Here is a 26,249-nt window from a genome sequence, read left to right as displayed (position 1 = left end):
TTGTTGAATAGTAACGTCTAAGAACTACTCTCTGGCAAAAGCATTCCCATTTTAGTTGGCTGGATTTTTCTTAAGTGTCTATTATACGTAAAATATCTCAAAAGCTTCTTTGGTAAGGGGTTGACAGAAAAAGTCCTTAGTATTGTGCTTAGTAACAGTGGGTTTTGCTCTGACAAGAGTAAGTCTGAACTTCGGATTAGAGAACCCATACCTGCTTCCTTATCAATAGGAGTCATTTGATTATTCGGCAGCCCTAAACCTTTTTGAAATTCAGATAATCTGTTAAGAGGCATTCTACAATCCTAGAACCCCCAACAAAATGTTTCCCAGAATTGTCTCTAGATGGCTTTAATTTAATTTAATTTAATTATTTTAATTTAATTCTCTTAAAACTGCTGCCAGAGAGAAGATTGAGGCAAAAAATAAGGTACTAAAAAAGAAACTGGGAAGTAGATAGAACAAAATCACGAAGTTCAAGTTCAAGGACTGTGGTCCCTACTGTGGTCTTTTCCAGGAGGTGCTCATTGACTTGATGAGTTTCCACTGCTCAGCACCACTAAGGCCAGTCTTGAACCCCCTGAGGCCATCTGAAATCTGTGTGTGAGCAAGATCCTGGCCAAATGAGCATGGAGGTAGTAAAGTTGGGATCTGGGGGACACTTCAGTATAAGCAGGAGGAAAGAAACACAGGCAATCCACTCCCACCAAGCCAGTATAAATGCTTCTCACTCATGATGATCACTAGTATCCACAGTGGATCCACAATGAAGTTCCACATAGGTGATCTCATCTGGACCTATCTGCCCAAACAAAGTCCTATCTCTAGTTGTAACAGGCTCAGATTTCAAACAGACTTCCTCGGAACCATACTGGAAGCTCCAGACTCTGAGCTGCAGGAATGGGGAAGAACAAATCTTTAACCAACCGACACTCTTCTCAGGCATATGATGAATGCCGTCTCTTCCTTGTTTTGGGGATCTGCTGTATCCACCTCCAAGAGATTCTACCTAATCTCTCAGTAGATCTCAACACCTTAAATTCTATAATTTAATAAAAATTTGTTAAGACTGGGTTAGCTTTGAACAAATACACTAACTTCGTCCATTGGTCGCATATCTGTGGCTAGTCACCTTTTCATATTGAATGAATCTTCTCTAGATATAGAACAGTAGTTCCCAACTTTGCTAATGCTGTGACTCTTTATTACACTGTGTCATGTTGTGGTGACACCAAACCATTATTTCCTTGCTACTTGATAACTGTAATTTTGCTACTGTTATGAACTATAATGTAAATATCTAATATGTGAGGATCTGCTGTCTGATACCCCCAATAGGGTTGCAGCCAACAGGTTGAGAAACACTGATGTAAAATCATAATCCCTATATTACTGTCTCAGGTTAATGAAAGAAATCAAATAGTTAATGTTTAAGTATGTTGATTACTAAAATGTATAAAATCTGAGCTATTCTCACTTTAGCACTAACAATTGAATATAGTACCCTATTACATATCAATTTGTGCATAAGATTTAGAAATCAGTCCTTAATATAAAAATAGATACTGCTCATTTAATATTTTGCTAAAGAAATTACAAACGACTGAACTTTTGCCTACTGTCAACAATGTCATTTTCTGTTAATCTGCTGATTATGATTTCTTGCTAAATATATAGAAAGTTGCAACTTTATTTACAGTATAATTATGACACTGACTTTAGAATAAATAGGTCAAGTGTAACATTAATCAATTCAAATGGCCAAAAAGGCTATAAGTTGTCTATGGCATCATCAGACAGCCTAGTGAACCATCAGCAGTCTAGGTATCTACATTGCCATGGAGCCATGGAAACCCACACATTGAAAATTATGAGAGTCTCGTTGATGTCTGAGGTCAGGTGAATAAACACATTGGCCCTTCATCAGGTCCTACTCTTAAGGTGACTTGCTCTTTGTTTATTTCATAAAGTTGGCATAATGATTGTTTCTAGTTCAGAGGATGTCTTAACTTAGGAGCTACTTGTTCTCAATTAAAGTGTTCTAATTATCCTTGTTGCTAGTAGCAACTGATTAACACCTGCCATAGCCAACTTTCCTTAGGTTAAATACCATAAAAGCAAGATGACTGCACGTGACAGTGCCTTCTAAATACAAAGATTCCTCAATTCTTTTACTTACTGGGGGCTTCTTCGGGCATTTGCAGACCCTTCCAGAAGAGAGACCTTTATTCCTTTTGGGTGTCACATACAAACTGAGGTATATTTTGCTAGAAATTTACATAGTCCAGTGAACTTTGCCATAAGGACTTCCCCGATAATGATTTCATGCCTTCATCTTGGGAGCAGCTTTCATTTAAAAGGTCAATAAGGCCATTTGATTCCAACTACATAGTCCTTAAGCAACAACAACAGCAAAAATCTTAAATTCATCTATTTAAAGAAAAGCCAAAGCACCCACCCTTCTTTTTTATAAAAACAGAATTGTCCTGACAGGGCTTTCCTGTTTTCTCAAGTCAATAGTCCCAAATGGCTTAAAAATAGATGATGATTTTACATTTGTCATTTGAACAAACATGGGAAATACAAAAACAATCCTCATGGAATTCCCGGTGTAACGTTCCCCTCCCTGTAGTTGGTACCATGGTTCTTTGGGAATGGCAGATTCCATAAATGAACATATCAGTAACATTTTGGCATTTCGCCTCCTAAGGCATGGTGTCATTTGAGGGCAATCTCACTTGGAGGGCACACTTGTGATTTCAGAAACTCTGCCAGGAACCCTGGGGATGCTGGGAGCTCAATAATTGTTCTCTCCTGGGGGTAAGGAATGAGTTTAAGAAACCACTAGGATTTCACTCTATACTCAAACCCATTTTCCCCTGCTCTGGGTTGTGCTCTAGGTAGAGCTAGGCTCCTGGGGGTTAAACCAGATTCCCGAAAAGAATATATGGAGAACAAAAGCTGTTAGTTACTTGTCCTTTTGCTTCAACAAAATACCTGATAAAATCAACTTAGGAGAAGAGGATATCATCCATCATGTTGGGAAAACCATAGTTGCAGTATGGGAAGGATAGACCCAGTCCTCTGCCATGAAGAAAGAGCAAGGAATGCTGACTTTTCCTTTGTATTCAGACTGAGTCTTCAACTCATCACACTTGCCACCAGAGTTAAGGAGGGCCTTCCCATCTTTATCAACATACTCTGTATTAACCTTCTCTAGCAAGCTCAAAGATGTTTTTATAGTGATTCCAAATCCCACCAAATTTACAATCCAGATTTAACCAAGACACCAGTGAAATAACAAAATTTGGAGGTATGTGTTATAATTTCCAGTAGAAGACTAACAAGCAACTCTCAGTTTTCTTATCTGTACGCAGAAGACTGCACTGGTTTCCTTGGGCTGTTCTAGCGTTGGCCCTCAAAAATGAAAAGCAGTAATTGCATAGTGGTATCATGATACTCCACAGAAGCTGTCACTGTATAAGCACAGAGGCTTCATGCTCCAAGGAGAAAAACTAGGATGTGAAGTTAGAGTAAGGAAGTTCTCACTCATCATTTACTTAGGGATCATTTCTTCATCTGCAAGCACCATCAGAAGACTCTAAGCCTGAGAAGTGAGAAAGTTATTCTTGTGCCATTGTGCAATTTAAATGTTATCCCCTTCCTCGGTTTCCCTTCTAGAATCCCCCTATCTCACCCCCTCCCCCTGCCTCAACAAGAGTGTTCCCCACACTCATCCACTCCCTCCCATCTCCCCACCTGGCATATTGAGCCTTCATAGGTCCAACGACCTCTCCTTTGGTTGATACCTGACAAGGCCATCTTCTGCTACATATGTTGCTAGAATCATGGGTCCCTCCATCTGTCATCTGTACTCTTTAGTAGGTGGTTTAGTCTCTGAGAGTTCGGGGGGGGGGGGTCTGGTTGATTGATGTTGTTGTTTGTCCTGTGGGATTACAAACCCCTTCAGCTCCTTCATCCCCATTTCTAACTTCTCCCTTGGGGACCCCATTTTCAGTCCAATGGTTGGTTGAAAGCATACGATTCTGCATTTCTCAGGCTCTGAAAGAGCCTCTCAGGAGACAGCTATATCAGGGACCTGTCAGTATGAACTTCTTGGAATCCACATTATTGTCTGAGTTTGGTAACAGTATATAGGATATATTCCCAGTTTCTGGATGGACCTTCCTTCGTTCCTGATTTATTAAACTTTTTTCATTCAAAAGCTCAGATTCATTTCAAATCCATCCTGGTAAACAATGTAGGCTTTTCTGTTTTGTATTTTATTAAGTAGCTATTTTAATCTTGACACTCTACTAATAGGCAATTTCCCCCCAATTATTTGGAAATACTACTTGTGGTGGTTTGAATATGCTTGGCCCAGGTAGTGGCACTATTGCCTTTTTGGAGTAGGTGTGGCCTGGTACCAACTTCTGTCTTAGTTATAGTTTTGCTGTTGAGAAGAGATGCTATGAATAAAACAACAACCAATGTCTTCCATATTTCTACTAGGATGTCCATTAAGCCCCATTTAAAACATTCTGCTGCTTTCCAAAGTCCCAAAATCCACATTTCTCCAAACAATATCATGGTCAGGCCTATCACAGTAACACCTCATTTCCAGTACCAACTTTTGTCTTAGTTGTGGTTTCATTGCTATGAAGAGCCACCATGATGAAGGCAACTGTTATAAAGAACAACATTTAACTGGCGGTGACTTACAGGTTCTGAGGTTTAGTTTATTATCATTATGGTAGGAAACCTAGCAGCATTCAGGCAGGCATAAAGCTGAAGGAGCTGAGAGCTCTACATCTTGTTCCAAAGGCAAACAGAAGACTGGCATCCTCAGGCAGCTAGGAGGAAGCTCAAAAAGATGACCCCATAGTGATATACTTCCTTCAACAAGGCCATACCTACTCCAACAAGGCTACACCTCCTAACAGTGCTAATTCCCCCAGTGGAGCATATTCAAACCACCGCACTACTATTACCATTTACCTACTTTAAAGAATCTATTTATAGAATCGCTTTATTTCGGTGCTAAATTCATTCATGTGCTATGCTTTCCTGTGCTTTCTACTTTGAAGTGGTAGATTGTGTCTCAATACCAAGCAAGACAATCACCCAGCCCTGGACCATTATTTCCATGCTATTTCAACTTCTTGATAACATCATGAATGTGTGTGGTGTGTGCGTGTGTGTGTGTGTGTGTGTGTGTGTGTGTGTGTGTGTGTGTATGTTTGTGTGTGTGTGTGTTTCTTTTCTTTTCCCTGTGATAAAATACAAGCTACTCTGATGAAAGCAACTTAGAAAAGGGATGCTTTCAGTGGCGCAATCGATCATACAAAGGAAACCAAGGCAATTGGAGCTTGCAACAGCCCATCACACTGAATCTGTAATCAGGAAGCAGAGACCTATGAATTCCTATTACTGCTCAGCTCGTTTATCTAATTACACAGTCAAAGATCTCAGGCAGGGAAGATGCTACTCATAGCTCTCCTGTCATCCCATTTCAATTAATGTGATCAAGGCAATCCTGCTCAGGCATGCTTAGAGGCCCATCTCTAAGATAGTTTTAGAGTCTGTCAAGTTGACAATTAGCACTAACCCTCCCAGTAGGGTTAGAATATAAAGAATGTAAGCTGATAGGCCATTGTGATTTTGATTTTATTGCTCTGGTGGCTAGAGGTAATGAAGCATTTTCATATACTCACTTCTTATCATCTTAGAAGAAAATTCTTTTCAAGTCCATTGGCTCAAATTTAAATAATTTGAGTTTTGTGTAAAATTACAATAGTTCTTCAAATATGCTTGACATTTATGTATTTTGGGTATTAATCACTATTTGGTATGCAACTTTAAAATATATTCTCTCACCCTATGTTTTGCTTTACATTTTATTGACTGTAAAGTTCCATACTCTATTCTTTATTTTGGAGCCCATGGTTTTGAGTGTTCTAGCCAAAACTTCATTCCGAATTCAGTGTCTTAGATTCCTCCCAAGTATTTTTGATGTTAAACTTAAGTCTGTAATTTGGGTAGAATTTGTATGTGGTTTAAGACATGGTCTGACAGCATTCTTTTGCATGGTCATATGATGCTTACCCAACATCACCTATAGAAACTGTCTATCTCCATTGACTGGTCTGTTCAGCTCTCCTCCAGTGCATTCATTTCTGAGTTTTTCACTTTATTCCAGCATCTATGTGTCTTTCTGCAAGTACCACACTCTTTTAATCACTGTAGCTTTGATTTTGTGTCTTTACTGTTGTGACCAAGATAACAATGGACATGAGTAAAGTCTCCCTTTTAAAGTGACCTGCCTTCCTTTGGGCTGATAACCTGTCATAGAATATCTCCACCATATGGTGGTTCTATTGTTGTTCCTTTAAGAAGTCTCCATGTTGTTTTTGTTTTTGTTTTTGTTTTTTTTGCAGTGATTCTACTACACTTTACAAGAATAAGCCAGTCTCACCAGTATGGAATGAACTATCTTTGTTGCTTTGCTATGTGTTTCTCTATTTATGGGATGCTGAAAACTTTTTGGTTCAAGTGATGCCCATGTATATGCTGTTTTGAAAGAAGTATCTATTCATGCCTTAGTTTTTAATTGAACTATTCTTTATTTTACTGTTGAGATATTTTACATTTCTTACAAGTTCTCAATGTCAGTCTCTTAACTGGTAGCTTGCAAACATTTCTAACCACTCTTCAGGGTACATCTTTGTCCTTTGGTTATTTCTTTTGCATTGTAACAGCTTCTTGTTGATGCAATGTAGCTTGATGATAATGTTGTATTTCATATAGCTCATATACTTTCATCTCTTATTTTGAATTAATATTCACTTTTAATTAATCTGCACTTCCTGAATAAACTATGTCCTCCTATATGTATTTTTGAACTATGTTGGTTGTTGTCAATGTTTATTTTGGAAAATTCCATCAGTATTTTAAAGTAAAAGTTATCTGTAGATGAAAGAAGATAAAACTTTCAACATCAAAATTCTTTATTAACATTATTTTCCTTTTGGTGGAGGACTGGAAGACTGCCTTCTTTATGTTCTTGTGAAAGTGGCTGGCTTAGTTTTGGATGTTTCCTTAGAACTGCCCTTTGTAGCCAGCTGGCTCTGCTGCCTTTATAGTGTCGTGGTGAGCAGAATACAACTAATCACTTTTTCCAACTCCTCTCCAGTAACTGCTGGGTTTCTTCGTGAAATTAATTTTGGCAAATTGTGTTTTCTTAGAAAACAACTCACTCTTACATCAGCTAAACCTCCTGTGCTACAACAGTTGTTTCCCTTTCCAATATACTGTGTGTGTGTGTTTGTGTGTGTGTGTGTGCTTTCTTCCTTCACTCCTGTACTATAAATCATCTTTATCTTCTTCTTAATTACATCCACTAGCTAGAGCTTATCTATTTTGTTTATTATTTAAACAAATATTTAGAAGCTGATATGGTTCTTTTTTTTCTTCCTACTTTATTAGCCTTTGCTTTTGTTCTTAGCATTCTCATTCTCTCTATTAACTGCATTGTTCTGTCTCCAAAATTGTGTTATTCATTAATCATCTAATGCCACGCATTCCCACTGACACATGCATTTAGTGATTTACAGTTTCTTTTGGTCACTACTTTAGTTGCATGAATTAGATATAATACAGATTCTAACGCATGGTACTATCAGGTTTACAGTACTTGCTACTAATTTTGTTTTTGGGTTTTTTTTTTTTTTTTTTTTTTTTTTTTTTGGTTTCTTATCTGAATCTTTTTTTTTTTCAAATAATCAGTGTTTAAATTATTAGCCTTTTATAATTTATTCAACTTTTTTTAGAAATCATGATGTAATACATGGTGACTTCAGAATTGTTCATAAATGTCCAATGTGCACTAGGAAAAGAAGATTTAGGAAAAGAGCTGACTTGGCATTAACCAGGTGTAAATAAATCTTAGTCTATGTCCCCTTATCCATATTTGCCTTTGTTCACATCTCTCTCAGGTTAAACCTTCTTGACTGGTGAATGCCTGCTTGTGTGAATATGTGAGTGTGTGTGTGTGCCCGTGTGTGTATATATGTGCCCGTGTGTGTGTGTGTGTGTGTGTGTGTGTGTGTGTGTGTGTGTGTGTTTGCCTGCTTTTCCTGTAGTTTATCTTGGAACGGCGGGTGGCCAATATTCAGGAAGTTTTATCTTATCTTTGCCTGAAGTTTGGGTCTTTGCCATTATAGAGGTTTCTTTATTGTGTAGTCTCTGGTTGTTCTGAGCCCTGACTGGTCAGTGAAGAAGATCTAAGTTGCCAGCTTTATTCCTTTGTGAGCGTTTAGCATATTTTGCTCAGTCCTTTAAGCTTGGGCTTTCCACACTCACGGATTTTATGTGTCTTGTGTGCATGAGGTTGGCTTTGTTTGGTGAACCAGTTTTAAAATATTTGTCTTTTAACATGTAAGTTAAGTCCAAGAACAATCATTAATGTGGCTGACATGATCTATTTCAACTCTATTAATTGTACATTCTGTGTAGTATGTTTTCACCACATAGTGGTCCACACAGTATCACATTCTCTCTCTGTTTTTTTTTTTTCTCCTCTCTCTCTTACTTTTTTGGTTTATTTAAATTACTTTTGTTTCTTTTAGTCTCCTTTGGTTGTTTAAAAAAGTTCACACATATATAAAAAGTTCCAGTGGTCTCACCCGACTCCTGCATATAACACTTGGGTTTTCTTTGTGTCTTCGTTTGGTTTGCTTCTTCTGCCATGACTGTCCCCAAAGGTCTCTGGCACTATCCTGCCTTGCCCTCTCCCTCTGTTTTCCTCCACCAAACTTCTCATCTACACTTTCAGCCCCAACTCTGCCAACACACATCTCTAGCATCTTATTTTCCAAATTACTGGGAAATTAAAGTTTATAAAGTCCCTTGTCTTTATGCTGTGTTGCAAGGGAAGATTGGACTGATTTTATGTGTTCTCTGTGTTCATGGGCATAGTTTTTTAGTTGTGTGGAGATTCTAATTTAGGCTGCTGCCATTATCCCATGGACCTGGAAGCTTCTCATAGACTTTTATGAGAATTAAATGAGCTAATCTAGTGAAAGTAAAGATTGCTCATTACCCTTTGGTGGAAAGACTTTCATAATTTGTTCTCTTGCATTTAAGAAATAACATATTTCCCTAACTACTATCCATTAACCCTTTTCTGTGAAATATTTTGTTCTCTTTCACTGATAATCAAGCCTTTTGTTCTGATGCATACAAATCATGTTCCTGGGGTGCACAGTGTTTGGAAATATTTGAGGGGACAGAGGCATTCTGTTAGGCTTCACCACAGAGAAAGGTTGGTCCATTCATGCTTCTAGAATAGAAGGCACTGAGTGGAAAGAAATTGCAGAATCAGAAATTAAGGGGAATATGAATTACTACTAATGGATATTCTTTGCCTCTAGACCGTGGTAAAGTCCTGTGGTTTTCATATCTAAACAGAACTCAAAGAAGCTCACAGAAACTAAAATGATATTCTTGGATCTTGAGTGGGTATGTGTAAGATGATATATTTATGCAGGAAGGCAGGTACAAGATAAAACGAAGCCTGTCATTGGATGAGAAAGAAGAATGGGCAGGAACTGAGTTTTAGAAAGAGAGGAAAGAACCAGAGTGATGAGAGTGAGCTGGGAGCAATATGGAGACAGATGTATACATTTTTCTCTGTGCCTAGATATAAGTTGTTATATTTTATAAGGGATGGGTGCACACAGGATTTTGTGCTGTATAGATGGGTAAATTATATCAATTGGATCAGATGTCATTGTGTGGTATTTTCTTCCATGTTGTGACTTAACTGGGTTCAAGAGAAGGTGCCATGGTGGGATATATCAAGCCCATCACAGAGATGGGATGTATGGCCCTGTCGTGGTAAAAAACTTGCCAAGGGAATTGTGAGTGGGTACAGAATGGTGAGGTGCCACACTAGAACAGCTTGCAGACCACCAGGGTCAGAGAGTATCCTAGAGGCCAGCATGAAGCTGCTGAGATAAATTAATGCCAGTTCCATATGGCCCTACGGTGTCAGAACTAGCATGAGAGCAACCACCTTAGAGAGAGCACCAGGGATAGTGCAGAGCTGTAATGCATAAGAGCCAGTCATGCCACGTTTTTCAGTACTTACCACAACGGGTATGAGCTAGGTCCTCAGCATATACATCATGTTTGTGTAGCTGTGTGTTACTGTGGGACCTCTAACAGTGGGAGGTAAGGGTTGTCTCTGTTTCTTGTGCTTGCACTTGAGACCTTTCGCCTCCTACTAGGTGGCCTCAGCTGGCCTTGATTTTAGGATTTGTGCCTAGCCTTAATGTAATTTGTTATGCCATGTTTGGTTAATATCCCTGAGAGGCCTTTTCTCTCTCTCCCTCTCTCTCTTTCTCTTCCACCACCACCACCACCATCATCATCATCATTAAAAATGGAGGATCAGTTTTGGGGGAGAGGAAAAGAAAAGGACTAGGCAATGTGGAGGATGTCAGGATATAATATATAAAAGTGGAAAAAAAACAGGAATGAAGTGGAACTTACGGGTTTTTTGGGACAGTCAGTTGTATGATGTTTCACTGAGGAAAACACACAAAGGAAAGTTTCATTAAAGTGGACACAGGTGTGAAAGACTAAGACCGACTCATAAAGGAACATTTTCCTAGAGAGGGAATGTTTTACTAAAGTAAACACACTAAAGAACATGTGATAAAAGATTTGTTTACTAACAACACACATATTTTAGTCCACTTTTTTTTGAACAACTTTATTTTAAAAAACAAAAATAAATGTACAAATTTTAAGCATTTTTGCATAAAAGCATACAAATACATTTTTGTCAGTGCTTGGTTTTTTTTTTAAGGTTTGATAGTGTGCATTAAGATCTTACTAGTTACAATGAGCCTAAAATACATGTAAAACAGAATGTAACCTGGAAAACCTGGAATTAGTCAGTTTTCTTGGAGTATAAGGATTAAGTATAATGGTTTTTTCTTTTCTTTTCTTTTCTTTCTTTTTTTTTTTTTTTTTTTTTTTTTGGTCCACTTTATACTGTTCATGAGAGGAGGTGGTGATCAATCCTATCACTGGGTACTGGGAGGGAGCCTGATGGGAAGTGCAGGGAGGGGAGTGACAAGGGACAGATTGCCTGTTATCTGATCAGGAGGCCATTGCCCTAGTTCACTGGAAGGAACAAAGACCTGGTGTGTGTATCCATCCTCTGAGTCAATAAAGCCCCCAGCAGGGTGTGAAGTAGTCTAGGAATGACCTCCAGCCAAGTCTGCTAGGAGAAAGAGAAGCATAAAAATATCAGGTCCACAGGGGTGGGGAAGTGGCTCTAATGGAATTAGGGGGTATTCCTGGCAAGGATGTGGCTCTGTGGTGTCCTCTCAGGTTTCAGTTAAACCCTCAGCTGCAGAGCATTTATCAGTAAATTTCCCACTTGTATCCAGAAGCTTGACACCCAAACAGGAGACCAAAGCAGGAAGGCTTGGAGGACCATCACCATGCCACACCCTTTATTGCATAGATGAGGAAGCTGAAGAGTCCCTGCCCAATTCTTTCTCCACCTGCCACCAAGAAAGACAAAGCCCTTGGGGAAGAAACAGAATGGAAACCAACTCCAAAGTTGTTCCAAGCCACTTGAGGCTCAGCACAACTTTATGGTTACAGCAAAACCAGAGAAGAAGCATGTAAACTCTCAGCAGTATAGCCAAGTTTCCTACCTTGACTATCATTTTGAGCTATAGAAATATGATGTAAATGTACCTTGAGACTGCGTTCTTTTCTATAAACTATTCATGCTGTACGGAGAGCTAAGAACACAGAGATTTGCCAAAGATGAGTCTAGAAAGGGAGACATTGGGCTGGTTATCAGAGACTGGATGGACATTCGGGGAGGGTGGCATAAGGGGAGAAGATGGTTGAAGCTGAAGGAATATGTGGAAAGTAACTAGGCCATGCAAGGCCTAGGAAACTCTGAGCAAGAGTTTCAGGCTGGAACTGACAGTAATAATTACCATTTGATAAGTGCATACAAGAGACAAATCACCTTCTAAGATTTTGCATATATCATGTTTAGTACTTGAGATAACATTCATAGGCAGGTATTGGGGTCCCATTTTATACATGAGAAAATTAATACAAGGAGCTGGAGCTGGAGCTGGAGCATACGTGAAGCCTTGAGTTCAATTCCCTGCCTCACATAAACCTGGTTTTGTGATGCTTGTCAGAAATCTCAGAATATGGGAGGTAGCGATATGAAAACCAACACACAGGTGATGACTCAAGAAGAAGAGACAAGAAGAAGATGGAGAGAGAGAGAAAGAGAGAGAGAGAGAGACAGAGAGAGAGAGAGAGAGAGAGAGAGAGAGAGAGAGAGATTAGATTAGATTTGTCACTCAGGTTCACAATGATAGGAAATTCAGGTTCTGAACTACACAGTCAACCTAAGCAAAGTATAAGAACCAATTCAGTGTGTGTGTGTGTGTGTGTGTGTGTGTGTGTGTGAGCGTGAGCCATAGCATAAGCAGATATAGGGATATATACCTCCATATGAAGAGTGTGTGGCATAGCTAAAAGAAAGCAGGGGTTTAAGAAGGAGATGAAGAACTGGTTAGAAACCGACGGGACAATCTAAGCAAGAGATGCTGGGGTCAGGGCACAGAAAGTTGGGAGGAGAACGAGGCAGTTGACTGACAGAACAGACTGAATCACAGCAGTTGAGAAGAACCAAAGCATCAGGGTTCACCAGAAAAGGTGGAGCTGAAAGGGGGCGGGGTGATGCTTTAAGCCTGATGGCTAGAAGACCTCTTAAAATATTGCTCTGAAGTTTTCAATATATGGAAAGGAGCCAGTTTCTCTATAGTTGAATTATCCAAAGCCCAAAGATAATTCTAGAAAAACAAACACATAACTTCTTTCTACAGACTAAAATGTATGTAAACCCCACAGCCACAGAGAATACACAAGCTGTGCCACCCTCAACCTCTTAAACTCTGGTGATCTGCCTGTGCAGCCCTGGCCTCCTGTAACACGATCTCACACAGGGAAGGCACGCAGTGCTGATGGACAGGTATTAGGGTCAAGACTAGGATAACACACCCCAAGATTATGGTCTTTTGTGTGTGCAGGTATGCCTACATTTATACACTTTCCAAAAGCATTAAAAAACCAACAGTAATGTCAGAATGATCACCAGCAGATTGCATTTATTTTCTGCCTGTTTTCCAGTGAATGCTATTGTTTTCAATTAAGCTGCAATCAATGTCAAAGAAGCAGACTGAGAATTTTTGTTTTCTTCAAAGGAAAAGCTAAACAGCACACTCATTGAGAGAATATTATGCAGTAATCAAAAACAATACATCTTTTAAAGGGTGTCCAGTTGGAAGAAAAGTACCTTGAGTTAAAATTTTAAACATGTATTTAGTGGTATAGCTCTTTAGAAAACGATCAACATTCTCAGGGATTGAAGAAGTGTGATGCCTGGGAACAATGTGACACCGCACATGCAATCCTACTACAAAGTGGGGACCAAGGAACAGAGCAAACCAATAACTGTCTCATTTGCAGACTTCCCCACGTCTGAATGTTTAACAACTTGTGCCTGCGTTTTTCATACAATGATTACTTTAAGTGATATGTTGGTTTTATTTTTCTGTTTGGTTTGTTTGTTTATTTGTTTTGTAATGTGCTAAGTGGCTCCTCTCTGCCTAAGAGATCCTCTGTCAGAGTCATTCTATAGATGCGGGCAAAACAAGGACCCCAAGCCGTTTATTGAAAAGAAAATGGCACTTATGCATCTTATTAAACTTAGGCTCTGTTTATATGCTGAATGAATCTGAACCATAGGCAATTGCCAATATCTGGCTGTTGTTTGAATTTGAAATATGGTTCAGTCCAGAGCATATGAGGGATGAGCCCCGGCTGCCTTGCCAATAGGGAAGTCTTTGGTCTCTAGCTGGCTTCCCTGCCAACCCAGGTTTACTGCCTCTTAGAAGGCGCTACTCCACTCAGAGTGGTAACTTGATTAAAAAGATCCCATAGGTTTTACCTCCTCCTGTCTTCTCTCCCGATTGCACCTACAACCCTCAAAGAAGCAACCTAACTGTCAGGACAAGAGGGAGCAAGACGGGCCGACTTCCTTTGTAAATCCACCTAGCCAAAGTCTAAGCCGACCTAGGGAAAATTTTACTGTTCCCTAGGAAAAAAAAAAAAAAAAAAAAAAAAAACTTCTCCCTCGCTAGGTTATCTGAGAATTACCTATTGCTTGCAAGGACAGAACAAGGGCCTCGGATTTCCTGAGGGATCTGGGAGTTGTAATCAAGACTGCTGAATCCTTAGGGAATGAAGGTCTGGAAAAAGTATTTGGTTTGTTAAAAAGGGTCCCGTGCCCTGCGTTTGACCCTCGTCTCTGCGTCCTTCAGTAATAAGGCAGTATTTTATCCTTGCTTCCTCTCGCCCTCCTTCCCCCTCCTTCTAATTCGTGACTTTTTTTTACCCCCTAGAGTAGCAGCCACGGAGCATGGGGTGAGAAGTCGCTGGAAGGACAAGTTGACAGATAGGACTTGGGTCGCTGGGTCACCGCGAGGCGTCGTGATCTGGACTCAGACAGAGCGATTTCCTCGGTGATTTTAATCTTTTCGTCTGTTCACACGTCATGCCACCTGGACATAATGCAGAGAAATCTGGAAGCTTAACAAAAATCTTCCCCTTGCCCCAGAGCTCACCCAGAGAAGAGAGAGGAGGAGAGAGGGAAGGAATGTTAACCCTTTCTCAGCCTTCCTCGGCCACAGCAGCAAACCTGGCCCAGGTTATCAACAACTAACAATTCCAGATGTCTGAGAAAGAAGGTCTTGCCTTTTTGGACATTGTAAATAATGCAACAGGATGCTCCTCTACTGCCATACACACACATGAAAGTGGCAGCTTTAATCCTTTTGAGCTGACCTTCTGCACTGGTTTTGACTGACTTTCGAATCTCTTGTTCTTCACAGTTTGTGTGTGTGTGTGTGTGTCTGTGTGTGTGTCTGTGTGTCTGTGTTGGAAAGAAGTCCAAACAGCAATAGAAGGGATGTTGAGGAAGAGAGCTACCATGAAGGAAAGTAATAATATCTTTCCATTGCTGTGGCTAGACAGTTTGCTTGCCTGATTTCTCCATAAGTTATTCTGAGTTATTTCTGACCAAGGGTGTTAATAGTTAGAATTAGCAGATGTTAGCAAAGTTGAGGCCAGCAATCCAGAAAAAGATGATTCCTCAGAATCTGTTGCCGATGGGTGTGGGGTACCCTCAGAGAGGGAGGTGGGTGGGGAGAGGTTTTGGAAGAGGTCACTCCTCTGGGCCTCATCTGGAGACAGAAGGTAGGGAGAGAAAGGCAACTGTGAAGATGCCTGGAGTCGGACATTTGTAGGAAAATGCTTGGAACTGGAACTAGTACGTGAAATGAGCCAGATCTAGACAGAAAAATCTCAGTTTCCTCCCAAGTGCAGAATCTAGGCTTAATTTTACAAATCCGTGTTTCTCTATCTACCTACATGTGTATGTAGAGAACCAAATGGGGAAGCAGAAAGCAGGAGACAGGTCCACTTAACAAGAAAGCTTATTTGAAAGAGGACTGACACAGCCATGTTTAATTATGGCAGGAATTTGGAAGTGTGACTCAAGTTCTGGGGCTGAACATCTTCTGCATTCCAATGAGTCTTATGTGAATACAGGTCAATGCTTTTCTCTTGGCATCAACCGTAGCATGGGATGAGATGAATGGATGAAATCATCTAGCTAAATGCTACTCAGAAATAGGGGATACAATAAGGCAGATCCTCAAGTCCTTCGAGGCCATGAATTTGGAGGACACTTTAGCCCAGTGTTTCTCACTCTTCCTAATGCTGTGACCATTTAATAGAGTTCCTCTTCCTCATGCTGTGGTGACTGTCACCCATAAAATTATTTTCATTGCTACTTTATAACTGTAAGTTTGCTACTGTTGAATTTTTTTTCTCTTTTCTTTTCCTTTTTTTTTTTTTTTTTTTTTTTTTTCTTTTTTAGAGGTTTGTCAAAGGGGTCACAACTCTCAGGTTAAAAACTAATGATTTAGCTTTTAGCTCTTCCGGCAGACATGGGACCACTGACAAAAAGCTAATGAAAATTTAAAAAAAAACAACCACCAACTTAGAGTTGTGACTCATGAAAAGACTTCTCTGATGAGTTTGGCCAAGTGGTGTCAGCTCAAAGGAAAGCAGTCAGCTACACCGGGAAGGAGCTTTCCAGAAAGAGAGGAACTACAATTAGTTCCTCTGTCATATGACTCCGGCTTGCACAGGTGGTAACCCTAGGTCTTGGCCAAATTCCAGTTTAGATAATCCCATCCCTCTTCTCATTATTCTGGCTTTGGCTCCACTGGGAGGGAACATTGCCTTCCTTTCCTGTCATTTGGAAGCTGCCATAGATGGGAGAGAGACTATATTGAGTGCATTTCTTTTTCCTGGTCTCTAATGAGACTATTTTTCTTGTTAGACCAACTTCCAGATAGCTTATTTTTAGAATCTAGCCCCTAGACCTTTCCTAACTAGCCAGGTAAAGTAGTGAATCATAAACCATAGTAACTGTGGAGACTGCTCTGTAGAAACTACAAAGGCAGAGAGAGACTTGTTGGCATTTCAGGCAGACCACAGAGAATTCTAAAAGAGACAGGTCACACTGGAGAATGTGCAAACACAGGGATACCTCCTGATCTAAATAGAGCATTATTTATAAAGTAAAATGCTGTATACACAAACATATTGTTTGTAATTCAGCATTACAAATCCCTAATTCAATCCCTAATAATTGAAACCTTAAATTTTAATTAAAATGGAAACCTTAAAATTTAATTTTGTTACTGCTCCATCCTACAAAAGCCAGTAGAGATGTTGCAACAGAGGCCATGGGATATTAAAGCATAGAATATTTTCTGTCTCATAAAAAATATGATGCCACTTAACTTATAACTACTCAAAAAGGCAGCAAACCTGGAAATCCCACGAAGGGAGTTAATTATCTTCTTAATCCCAATCGGGGATTCATCTCTTGCATCACACCACACACCAACATACAAAAAAAAAAAATTCCAACAGGAAAGAAACAAAAGAAAATAAAAATAACAAACACAAATACTTGGGATCCTGCAAAAAAGAGAGCTGACTAAACCTGAATATTTCTGTTGTTCTTATTGTTTCTATAATCAGTACAAGAGGACTCATGTAACTGGGAGTACTAAACTGGACTTTCACCAGGGTAAATAATTGAAGGCCACCTTGTTAATTCATCCCTGTCCTCCAGGGCCTTTGCATCGTCGTGTCTAGACGGTTGTCATTCTGCTCATTACATTTGACTGTTACGTGTCCTCCATTTGGCGCCTTTTGTAGAAAAAAAGGGGAAAAGCTGTTTAAGGATCATTCAGCATCTTAATAAGTGCTTCATGAAGATTAAGTAGCAAGGACATTTAAAGAACAATCACAGCCAGCAAACTTCATAGCTCTTTACAGGGTAATTTCCAATTAGCAGATGAAAAGAAGGTGGGTGATCTTATATCTCTGCTGTTTTGTAAAAACACTTTAGACAGGATCATTCACAAAATGTAAGTGGCAGAGTTATTTTACATCAGCCTTTGTCAATTCAAAAGGACTTCAATATTTCTATCTAGAGGGAAGAAAAAAATGATAAAACAGCAGACAGAAGAGTTTGGGCATAGAGGTGGTACTGTTGTGGTTATTAAGTAATATCAGCATTGACCTTCAGCCAGGCGCACTAAGGTCATGATCGATCATCAAATATGTGGAAAATGTTCAAATATATAATAAAATCTTACGGAAGGTCGAGCAAACAGGAAAAAATAATTAGATAATGGTAGATATATGGACACAGTGACAGCAAATGACAACCTCTAGAGACAAATAAGTTAGCCAAAAGCTGGCCACTGAAAGAAGCTATTCCAATTTCAGACATTAAAACTAACAGAACATCCAAAATACTGAACGGGAAGTTCAAGGTACTATGATGACATACAGAAAATTCAGGGACACTCATCCTGACCCCAACAATGAAGTCAAAAAATTGTGATTAAAATGGCAGCTTCAGAGTTAAATGATAAAAGATATCCACTCATGTGTGTATGTGTTCATTTGTGTATGAAAAACTATTTGCATCATCCGCTTATTTTATGTTAAGTACCCAGGAACAGAGTAAGCATGAATCCTACCCTCATGGAGCTTCCTTTTCTTTACCTATCTATCTATCTATCACCTATCTATCTATCATCTATCTATCATCTATCTATCTCCTCCACATACACTTCTTTGGGGGGTGATTTCTACTAGGAAGTAAAGAAAGTAAAAAAATGCAGGGTACAATAATCCAGAAGATGAGCAGCCATGGTATGCTATACTGTATAACACATGTGGATCTGAGACTAGAATTTGATTGGGAAAACGATGGGCAGGGAGAGAAGCAAAAGGACAAAGGTCCTAAAATGGGAGAATACTTGTCATATGGGGAACACAAGAAGGAACATGGAAGACACAAAGAAAGAGCCTAGGAGGCAAGGTAAGTTAGGCAGGTAGCAGGAAAAAGACAGTAGTATCTTGAAGGTTGGCAAAAAGCTTGCATTTCATCTTTACTGAGATGGGCAACTTTCTTTAAAAGATTGGTTATCTTGGACAACCAAGTAGAAAGATGAAGCCCAGTTGGAATTTTACTACAATATTTCAACTGAGAAGCATAGTAGAAACAGGTAGATGAGAGCAGTAGTTGTGATAAAAATGGGTACATAATAGAAATATTTGAAGGCAGATCCCATGGGGTCTATTACTGGTATGGATGTGGGAAAGAACTCAAGATCTAGAGATGTTTTGCCAAATTTTGGCTTAGTGAGGATAAGTTATATTACTCTTTACTGAATGAGAAAAACTGGGACAAATGAATGGGAGGTAGGGCAAAAAAACGAAAGCAAATAAGAAAACCAAGAGTTCAAATTATCCCAGTTCCACAAGTAACAAGACACCCGCACCATGTTCCTTAACTTGGTATACCCAGGCATTCATTCTTCATCTTGGGTCTCAAACAAGAATCTTTGTCATGACAAGCAGGAATGAGGACTGGCATTGTGTTCAAAAAATTTCTAAAGCCATGGACAGTGCCAGAATGTTCCTGCCTCTACCATTAATATGTCAAAACTTGTATTTGTTGAAAATATTAGCTTCAAAAAATTAATAGCCAAGAATAATTTGGTTCAGGTCACACTACATCAAAAAGCAGATGTGATTGGGGCCAACTTAGAAATGGAAAAAAAGAGCAGAGGAATATGGGGAAGGTGTTGATTTCTGTGCTCAATTTAGAACATAGATTGATGAGTGGGTAGGAACCTATTGTTCTCTAATACAGAACAAAAATAGTAAAAAGAAAAAAAAATACTGAGGGACTGCAGCTTGTCATGATGAGCAGGTCGGCCACCTTCTTTTGATAGATTTTTATCTGTTAAATCTAAGTTATCATTTCAATAACTTTTTAAACAGTTTCTAATTTTAGACAGAGAGTCTAGTTTCTGGCCACTCCCACTCCTTTATCTTCTTTCTGGACACATTGACCACCCCCACAAGGTATGTGATGATGGATGAAAAGGATCTCTTTCGAGACACTCAGTTAGGAAGAAGGCTATAACACTGATGAGAATTGGAGCCAAGAGAATGAGATCAAATCTACCGTCATTCCCAGAGTTTCTCTGGAACCCTGGAGTCCTCCAAAGCTATGAGCACTCCACCAGGGAATGTGGAAAGCAAGGCAGCATTCCTAGCCTCTTTCCTCTGGGTTCTGGCAGCAAAACTCTGCCCCTTCCAGCAGTGGCAGCTAAAAACATCCCTAGACAATAGTCAAATGTCCCCCACGGGACACGGTTTTCACTTGTGGAGAATCATTGCTCTAAAATAAGCAGGGCTAAGAAGTTCAGCTTTCTTGTATGACTGAATCTCCACCCTCATGGCTTGGCACCGGAATCTACCGACAATAGGATTTGTCCCCCCATATACATTTCCACCCATATAACTATGAAAGACATTGTTTAGTTGTACACTAGCATAGTCAACTGCTGGTCTTCTTTTGCCTGATATTACAGTTCAAATGCAGTAGTTTGGCAAACCCCAGCCAGGGGAAGGCTGAATGACACAATAAATATACAAGTCTGTAACTCATATGGCACTATGGCACTTTGTATTCTCTCTCTCTCTCTCTCTCTCTCTCTGTGTGTGTGTGTGTGTGTGTGTGCGTGTGTGTGTGTGTTGTCGATACTGTTGCTTTTATATTTCTTTCATTGCTGCTGCTATTTTTTTTTTTGTTTTTATTTGTTTTGTTTTACGTATACACCATGCAAACCAAGTCTCACTTGCATGGAAAGGGGGGTAAAATACCCGACCCTGATGCCATTACTTAAATTGGCCCATTAAATATGAGCTGTGAGTGAAATACAGCTTTATTAAACAGATGAGACTGCATCAGAAATGATGAATCATGAGCTTTCCTTTCAGTATTACAATGGTATGCAACCTTTTAAACTTTAATCATTCACCTCAGAGTCTGAACTGTCGTCAGGTGTACAGGCTTCTTGCTGATTGCATTAACATGAGGCAGCTGGGGAGCTGTTGGTGACAATTCTGGGCAGGCTGTAGCTAGCATGGCTCAGTGACACAGAGACAGCACAAAGCCTGTGTGGAATGGGAATGTAGCTGCTTCTGTCAGGGTCTAGACAGGCCCAGAGAGAAACATCTAGAGTCCTAGGCCCTGAAGAAGGGTCACTATATCATAGAGACTCCTGGAATAAGACTCAGTCTAAGAGTCATTCTCCACATTCTAGGTATTGGAATAATCTGCTGCATTTGGACAGGGCCTCGAGTTTAAAAGAATATTCTTCAGTTGTGGTCACACAGGTAGTAAATGGAAGAGTTGGGCTCCAAAGTTCAAATGCTTTCCACTGCCGATCCCAAACTGTATTATGTTGTGAGTGAAACACAGACTCAGCTTCTGCCCCAAGGCTTCAGTTGTGCTTACTGCTACCTTTCACAAGTCATTTGAGCCCCTGCCACACATGTGTGGTCCTCATGGGCTCTTTGTAAGGACTGTTTGAGATGATGAATGTAACCAACTTAGCATGATGGATAGTATGGTGTGAGTACCCAACAAACATGATTTATAATTATTTGTAGCATCATAAAGATGTCCTAGGGGAAAACACAGAGCTGACATCCTAGAATTCTCTGGGAAACCTGGACAGCCCCCTAAATTCACGTAGCCTCCAAATAATCTACATTTATTATTTTTTTCTTCTTTGTAGTTTTAAGGAAACCAAAGAACCCAACAATTAAGTTAAGATTCATTTCCTTGAACTAGGAGGGCCCTGCCTTTGTGTACTTGGTCATTTAATGCCTGTTTGCAAGGAGCTATTATCCTATTAGGCCAACCCTATTTCAGTGGTTTCTGTATCTCTTAGAATTGTCTTTTAAACATTCTGGTTACACTCTACATCACATTTTATCTAAGTTCCTAGGAAAGGACAAAGGGATCTCTATGGTTGGAGAGTTTCCAGGTAATTCTATAGTTGAGAGAAGTTTGAAGGAAATTCTTGGCTAAAGGCTCACATAATTTACAGGGATCTGTTAAATCTAGTACCACCTCTAGAAAAATCCCATGATGCTGTACCAAATTAATCAGAATATGAACAGAGGCCATCATATATGTCACCCAAGAACTGATGCAGTCAAGTGTGGTAGAATTAGTAATGCCTATAAATTTGTTATATCCCTGTGTGCTTTGACTTTTAAGCCAATTTATAGTTTCCAAATTATTAAAATTGGATGACATAAGTCTTAACTTCAACTTAAAACAGCAGGATGCTAACATTTATCTCACCATCCACAAAAGCAAAGGTTCTTCTGTTCATTCATGAGCCATGTCTTCAATGTGTAGAACCCTTATGTCATGATTGGTCTCTGTACTTCAGTCAAACTGTAGTTTTCAGCTCCTTGCCCTGTGGCTCAACTTCCTCCTCTGTTATACAGGAATCTAACACACACCATGATTTCAAAAAGAAAGAAACTGCTCCATTTGAGAGATGTTCAACTGAGGTGCTAATAACAAGAGTGATAAGGTTAGGCCTGACTTTATCTCCCCCAGAATCGGCAGGGAGAGATGCTACTCTGCCCTTAAAGCTTTGTGACTAATATGGTAGCATATGTGTAAAATACATATCCTAGGCTGGAGAGACAATTTAGTAGGTAAATGTCCTTGCTACACAAGTCCAGTGTCTTGAGTCTGGATCCTCAGAACTTACGTACAAGATGAAGGCGGTAGAACAGTTTTTTTAGTCTAGCACAGCACTATGGGCAGCAGACACAGAGGAATCTACTGAAGCTAATAAAGCATCTTCCACAACTGTGAAGAGGCTTTATTTCAGGCAGGATGTATAGGTAAGGTTCTACATTTACAGGTTGTTCTCTGATGCATAGTGCAGCACATGAGTACTTGATCCCATGGACACCGGCAAACAAAGTTAAAATAGATACACCTTCCTATATAGATATGAACTAATTAAGACAGAATAAAACAAGCAAATTTCTCAGTTAAATGCAAGGCAAAATGCACAGCACCTTTTCTTTAAAATGTGTCCCTCTCTATCCCCCTCTTTCTCCATCACTCTCAAAATGTTAATATGGGCCTCCTCTATAAATAACAATAGTGGCATACTGACATCCAGATTTAAACACTGCAGCACAGCACCCTGTACGAGGAGAAGGCTGACACAGAGCTTCTATTTTTATATGTTTAGTGATATATCCAAGTGTCACTCAACAACAACAGGAAAGGAGCGACTGAGCTGATAGCTCGCTCGTCTCTGCACACCCCCCCCCCCTTGGCCTACCACTCAGACACATCCGTGACAACTGCGGCTTGTCTCCAACTGCGCCCCAACTGTCAATATTTGGATTTCAGGGGCGGGGGAAGATACACTAAAGAACATGACTCTTCATTTTCATTAGGGTAAATGTAGATGGTCGAATTGATGGTCTTTACAAGGCTTTGGTATTGCCTTGAATTGCTCTATTAAGTGATCTCAGGAAGCAGTATCTCCAAAAAGCCTTTGGAGACAGGAATTAAACTAGGTGCTGGCAATGAATGGAGCATACTGGGGAAATGCTAGAGAGTGCCTGATACACGTAAATAAGAAGGTGTATGTGTTCTGGCTGCATGAAAAGGGGCCCTACCTGAACAAGCCCATGCTCCCTTTGCACACAAATCCTTTCTAGGCTGAACTGAGGTGTATTCATCCTTACTGACATAGGCTAAGACCATCGTCTATTAAATACCAGTGTGGCTCACTAGTCTCAAAGTACCTGTGAGTGTGGCACATGATAAAAGATCAGACTCCACCAGAAAACTGTGTCATCCTAATCCCCAAGTTCAGGCAGGTTCCAAACTTTTTCTGAAGCTTCCTCCAAAAGCCAGATCTGGTGCAGCACCCTGCCTCTCCCTGTCCTGAGGACTGATGTATTATGAATTACCCAGGGCTCAAGTTGAGCATTTGGAATTGCTGGACAAGTGACCCAGTACATAGCTTCATCTCTAAAACCAAACATATTTTTTTACATAGGGGTTCAAGCATCAGTCCTTCTCTGGCAGTTTCATGGGTGGTGGTGGTCATGGCTGAGAGGACTCCAAGAGGGGTCCTGATGCTGGCAGAACAATAAAGCTGAACAGAGTGAAGGTATCACATGTCCTGTTCATCCCAAGAGAATTTAGACATTTGCCTGTTCTTCTAAATTCTATGTCCCTGCAACCAAAAACCAGAAACAAAAAAAGGAAGTGACCCCACCAAGATGATATCCATATTTTTTAAGTTCACATCTTTCCATTTAAGGTAAATGAAAACTAAGAATAGTTCTAGAATTGTATATAATCTTAGCACTATGTGATTTTAATTTTTATTTAACCTTCATATTTGTAAAATGTTACTACCTCAAATTTGAGACCATTAATTTGTTAAAACAACTATATTAGCAATACGGTCTAGATTCAAACTGAATTCTGTATGGCTTTAAAACTCTTCATGTAAAATTATTCTAATCATAAGTACTGTGAAAAATAACATTCTGTTACTTAATACCTCCTAATTTGTCTCTCTTCTGTCTGTGTTTTATCTTCTTAGCTTTATATTAAAGGTTGCTGCTATATCTACAAAATCATCTTTATAATTCAACCAAACATGTAGAAAATAATTCTTATAAAAATGATTACACATAACTGGGTGGTGGGGGCATGCTTTTAATTCTAGCACTCAGGAGGAAGAGGCAGGAAGATCTCTGAATTTTGAGGCTAGCCTGGTCTATGGAATGGATTGCAGGACAGCCAGGGCTACATAGAGAGACCCTGTCTTGGAAAATCAGGCAGGTAAGCAAACAAGCAAGAAAACAAACATGTTAATACAGTCAATACACAGCAGCAACTTAACACACTTCACTGAAACTGAAGAGATCTGAGCTAACAACCACAATGAATGTTCTAAGTGGAACATGTAAAGAATATAAAATGACCTAATAGATACTCTATTTTACAAAATAAAACTCCAGATAATGTCATGTAATTCATAGAGTTCAACATCTCAAGTTTACATAGGAGTTTTACATATATGTGTGTGTTTTTATGTGTGTGTGTTTGTGTGTGTGTGTGTGTGTGTGTGTGTGAGAGAGAGAGAGAGAGAGAGAGAGAGAGAGAGAGAGAGAGAGAGAGAGAGAGAGAGAGAATCGATATAAAGCCCAGTGATTGACCACACAACTTCCAAGCAATTGTCTCTAATGGAGATACTCACAAACTTGTGAGTTAACTGCACTGTTATCCAAAAGCTCAAGTCTTAGGAAAACAGCAACATGGCCCCTTTCTTTTGCCAATGAATTGTAATGCTGTTCTCAAACACCATTTGTACTAACGACTATTATGTCTTTCTAAACAGGAAATTGCCTGGAAGACTATGTACCTATGTGTCCGTTGAGCCACATGTTGCTGCCTCTTCGGATGGTCACAAACTTCAGCCTGCCCTCCACTCCCTACCCCTAAGAAATACATGGCTGAGTCTTTCCACAGAAAAGAGAGAGCACCCATGAATGAAAAGAATTATGCAGCATGAAAGCTTCCTGGGAACGAAGGGCTGAAAAGGTGCCAACACGTAAGAGGACACAGAAGTGTGAAGTCCTTTGATCAGCACTTGATTAGAGTATTAAAGAGGAAAGAACTTGAAGGCTGGTTGGAAGCCAGCAGCAAAACAGAGCCATAAACTAAGCTTAAATGTTCTTTTCAAAGGTTTTGTTTATTTCTTGATTTCTTTCAGTACTCTGATGTATTGGTTTCTATTAAGTTACTAATTACCCCTAAATTTGCTAACCAATCAGTGCTAAAAAGGCAAGTGTGAGGAGCTAACACTGGAGAGCTTGACTCTGAATCTGTGAGTGCTGTAGGACAAAGCCAGGGGTTCGGTGTAGGGGGTGATGGGTAAGAGAATTTATAGGCAAGAGAAAAGCCCAGGGTGGGTGAATACCAATAAAAACTAATACTCAAAAATCCCTCTTGTCTGATGATTCAAAAACCCTGGTTTATGTTCATTCCTCCTCAATGGGCTTCCAAGGTTGAATGAGTTTCACTACAACACTTGGGTTCTATTTTAGGTTAAACTAGAATCTACCGAATCAGATGAGCTCCTAATAATGAAAAAGTCACAGAGCACTCAATAATATTTTTGGTGTCTTGGTGCATTTCAGGGAGGGGTTAAATCACAATACCCTCGAACACACACTGGCAAGACAGCTGAACAATTGAGTGTGAGGATGTTCGGAGCTTTTTTGCATGCATGTGTGGACATGTAGGTGTGGACAAGTACATGCAAAGATGTAGACCTGTGTGTGCATGTGCATGTGGGGGTCAGAGGCTGACATTCTGTACCTCCTCAGTCGCTCGCCACTTTGGTTTTTGAGAACCCATACTTGAACTGGAACTCATAAACTTGGCTAGTAGCTATGCAGTAAATGGGAGACACCCTCCTGTCTTTTACTCTAGTTGTAGGATTACAAACCTATACTGCTGTGCCCAGCTTTTATCATATGGCTTATGGGAGGTGAAACTGGGGTCTTCCTGCTTGCATATCTAACACTTTATGGGATAAGCCATCTTCCTAAAC

The sequence above is a fragment of the Micromys minutus genome, assembly GCF_963924665.1.
Source record: "Micromys minutus genome assembly, chromosome: 1".
NCBI classification, from domain to species: Eukaryota; Metazoa; Chordata; class Mammalia; order Rodentia; family Muridae; genus Micromys; species Micromys minutus.
This window is presented reverse-complemented; position numbering follows the sequence as displayed.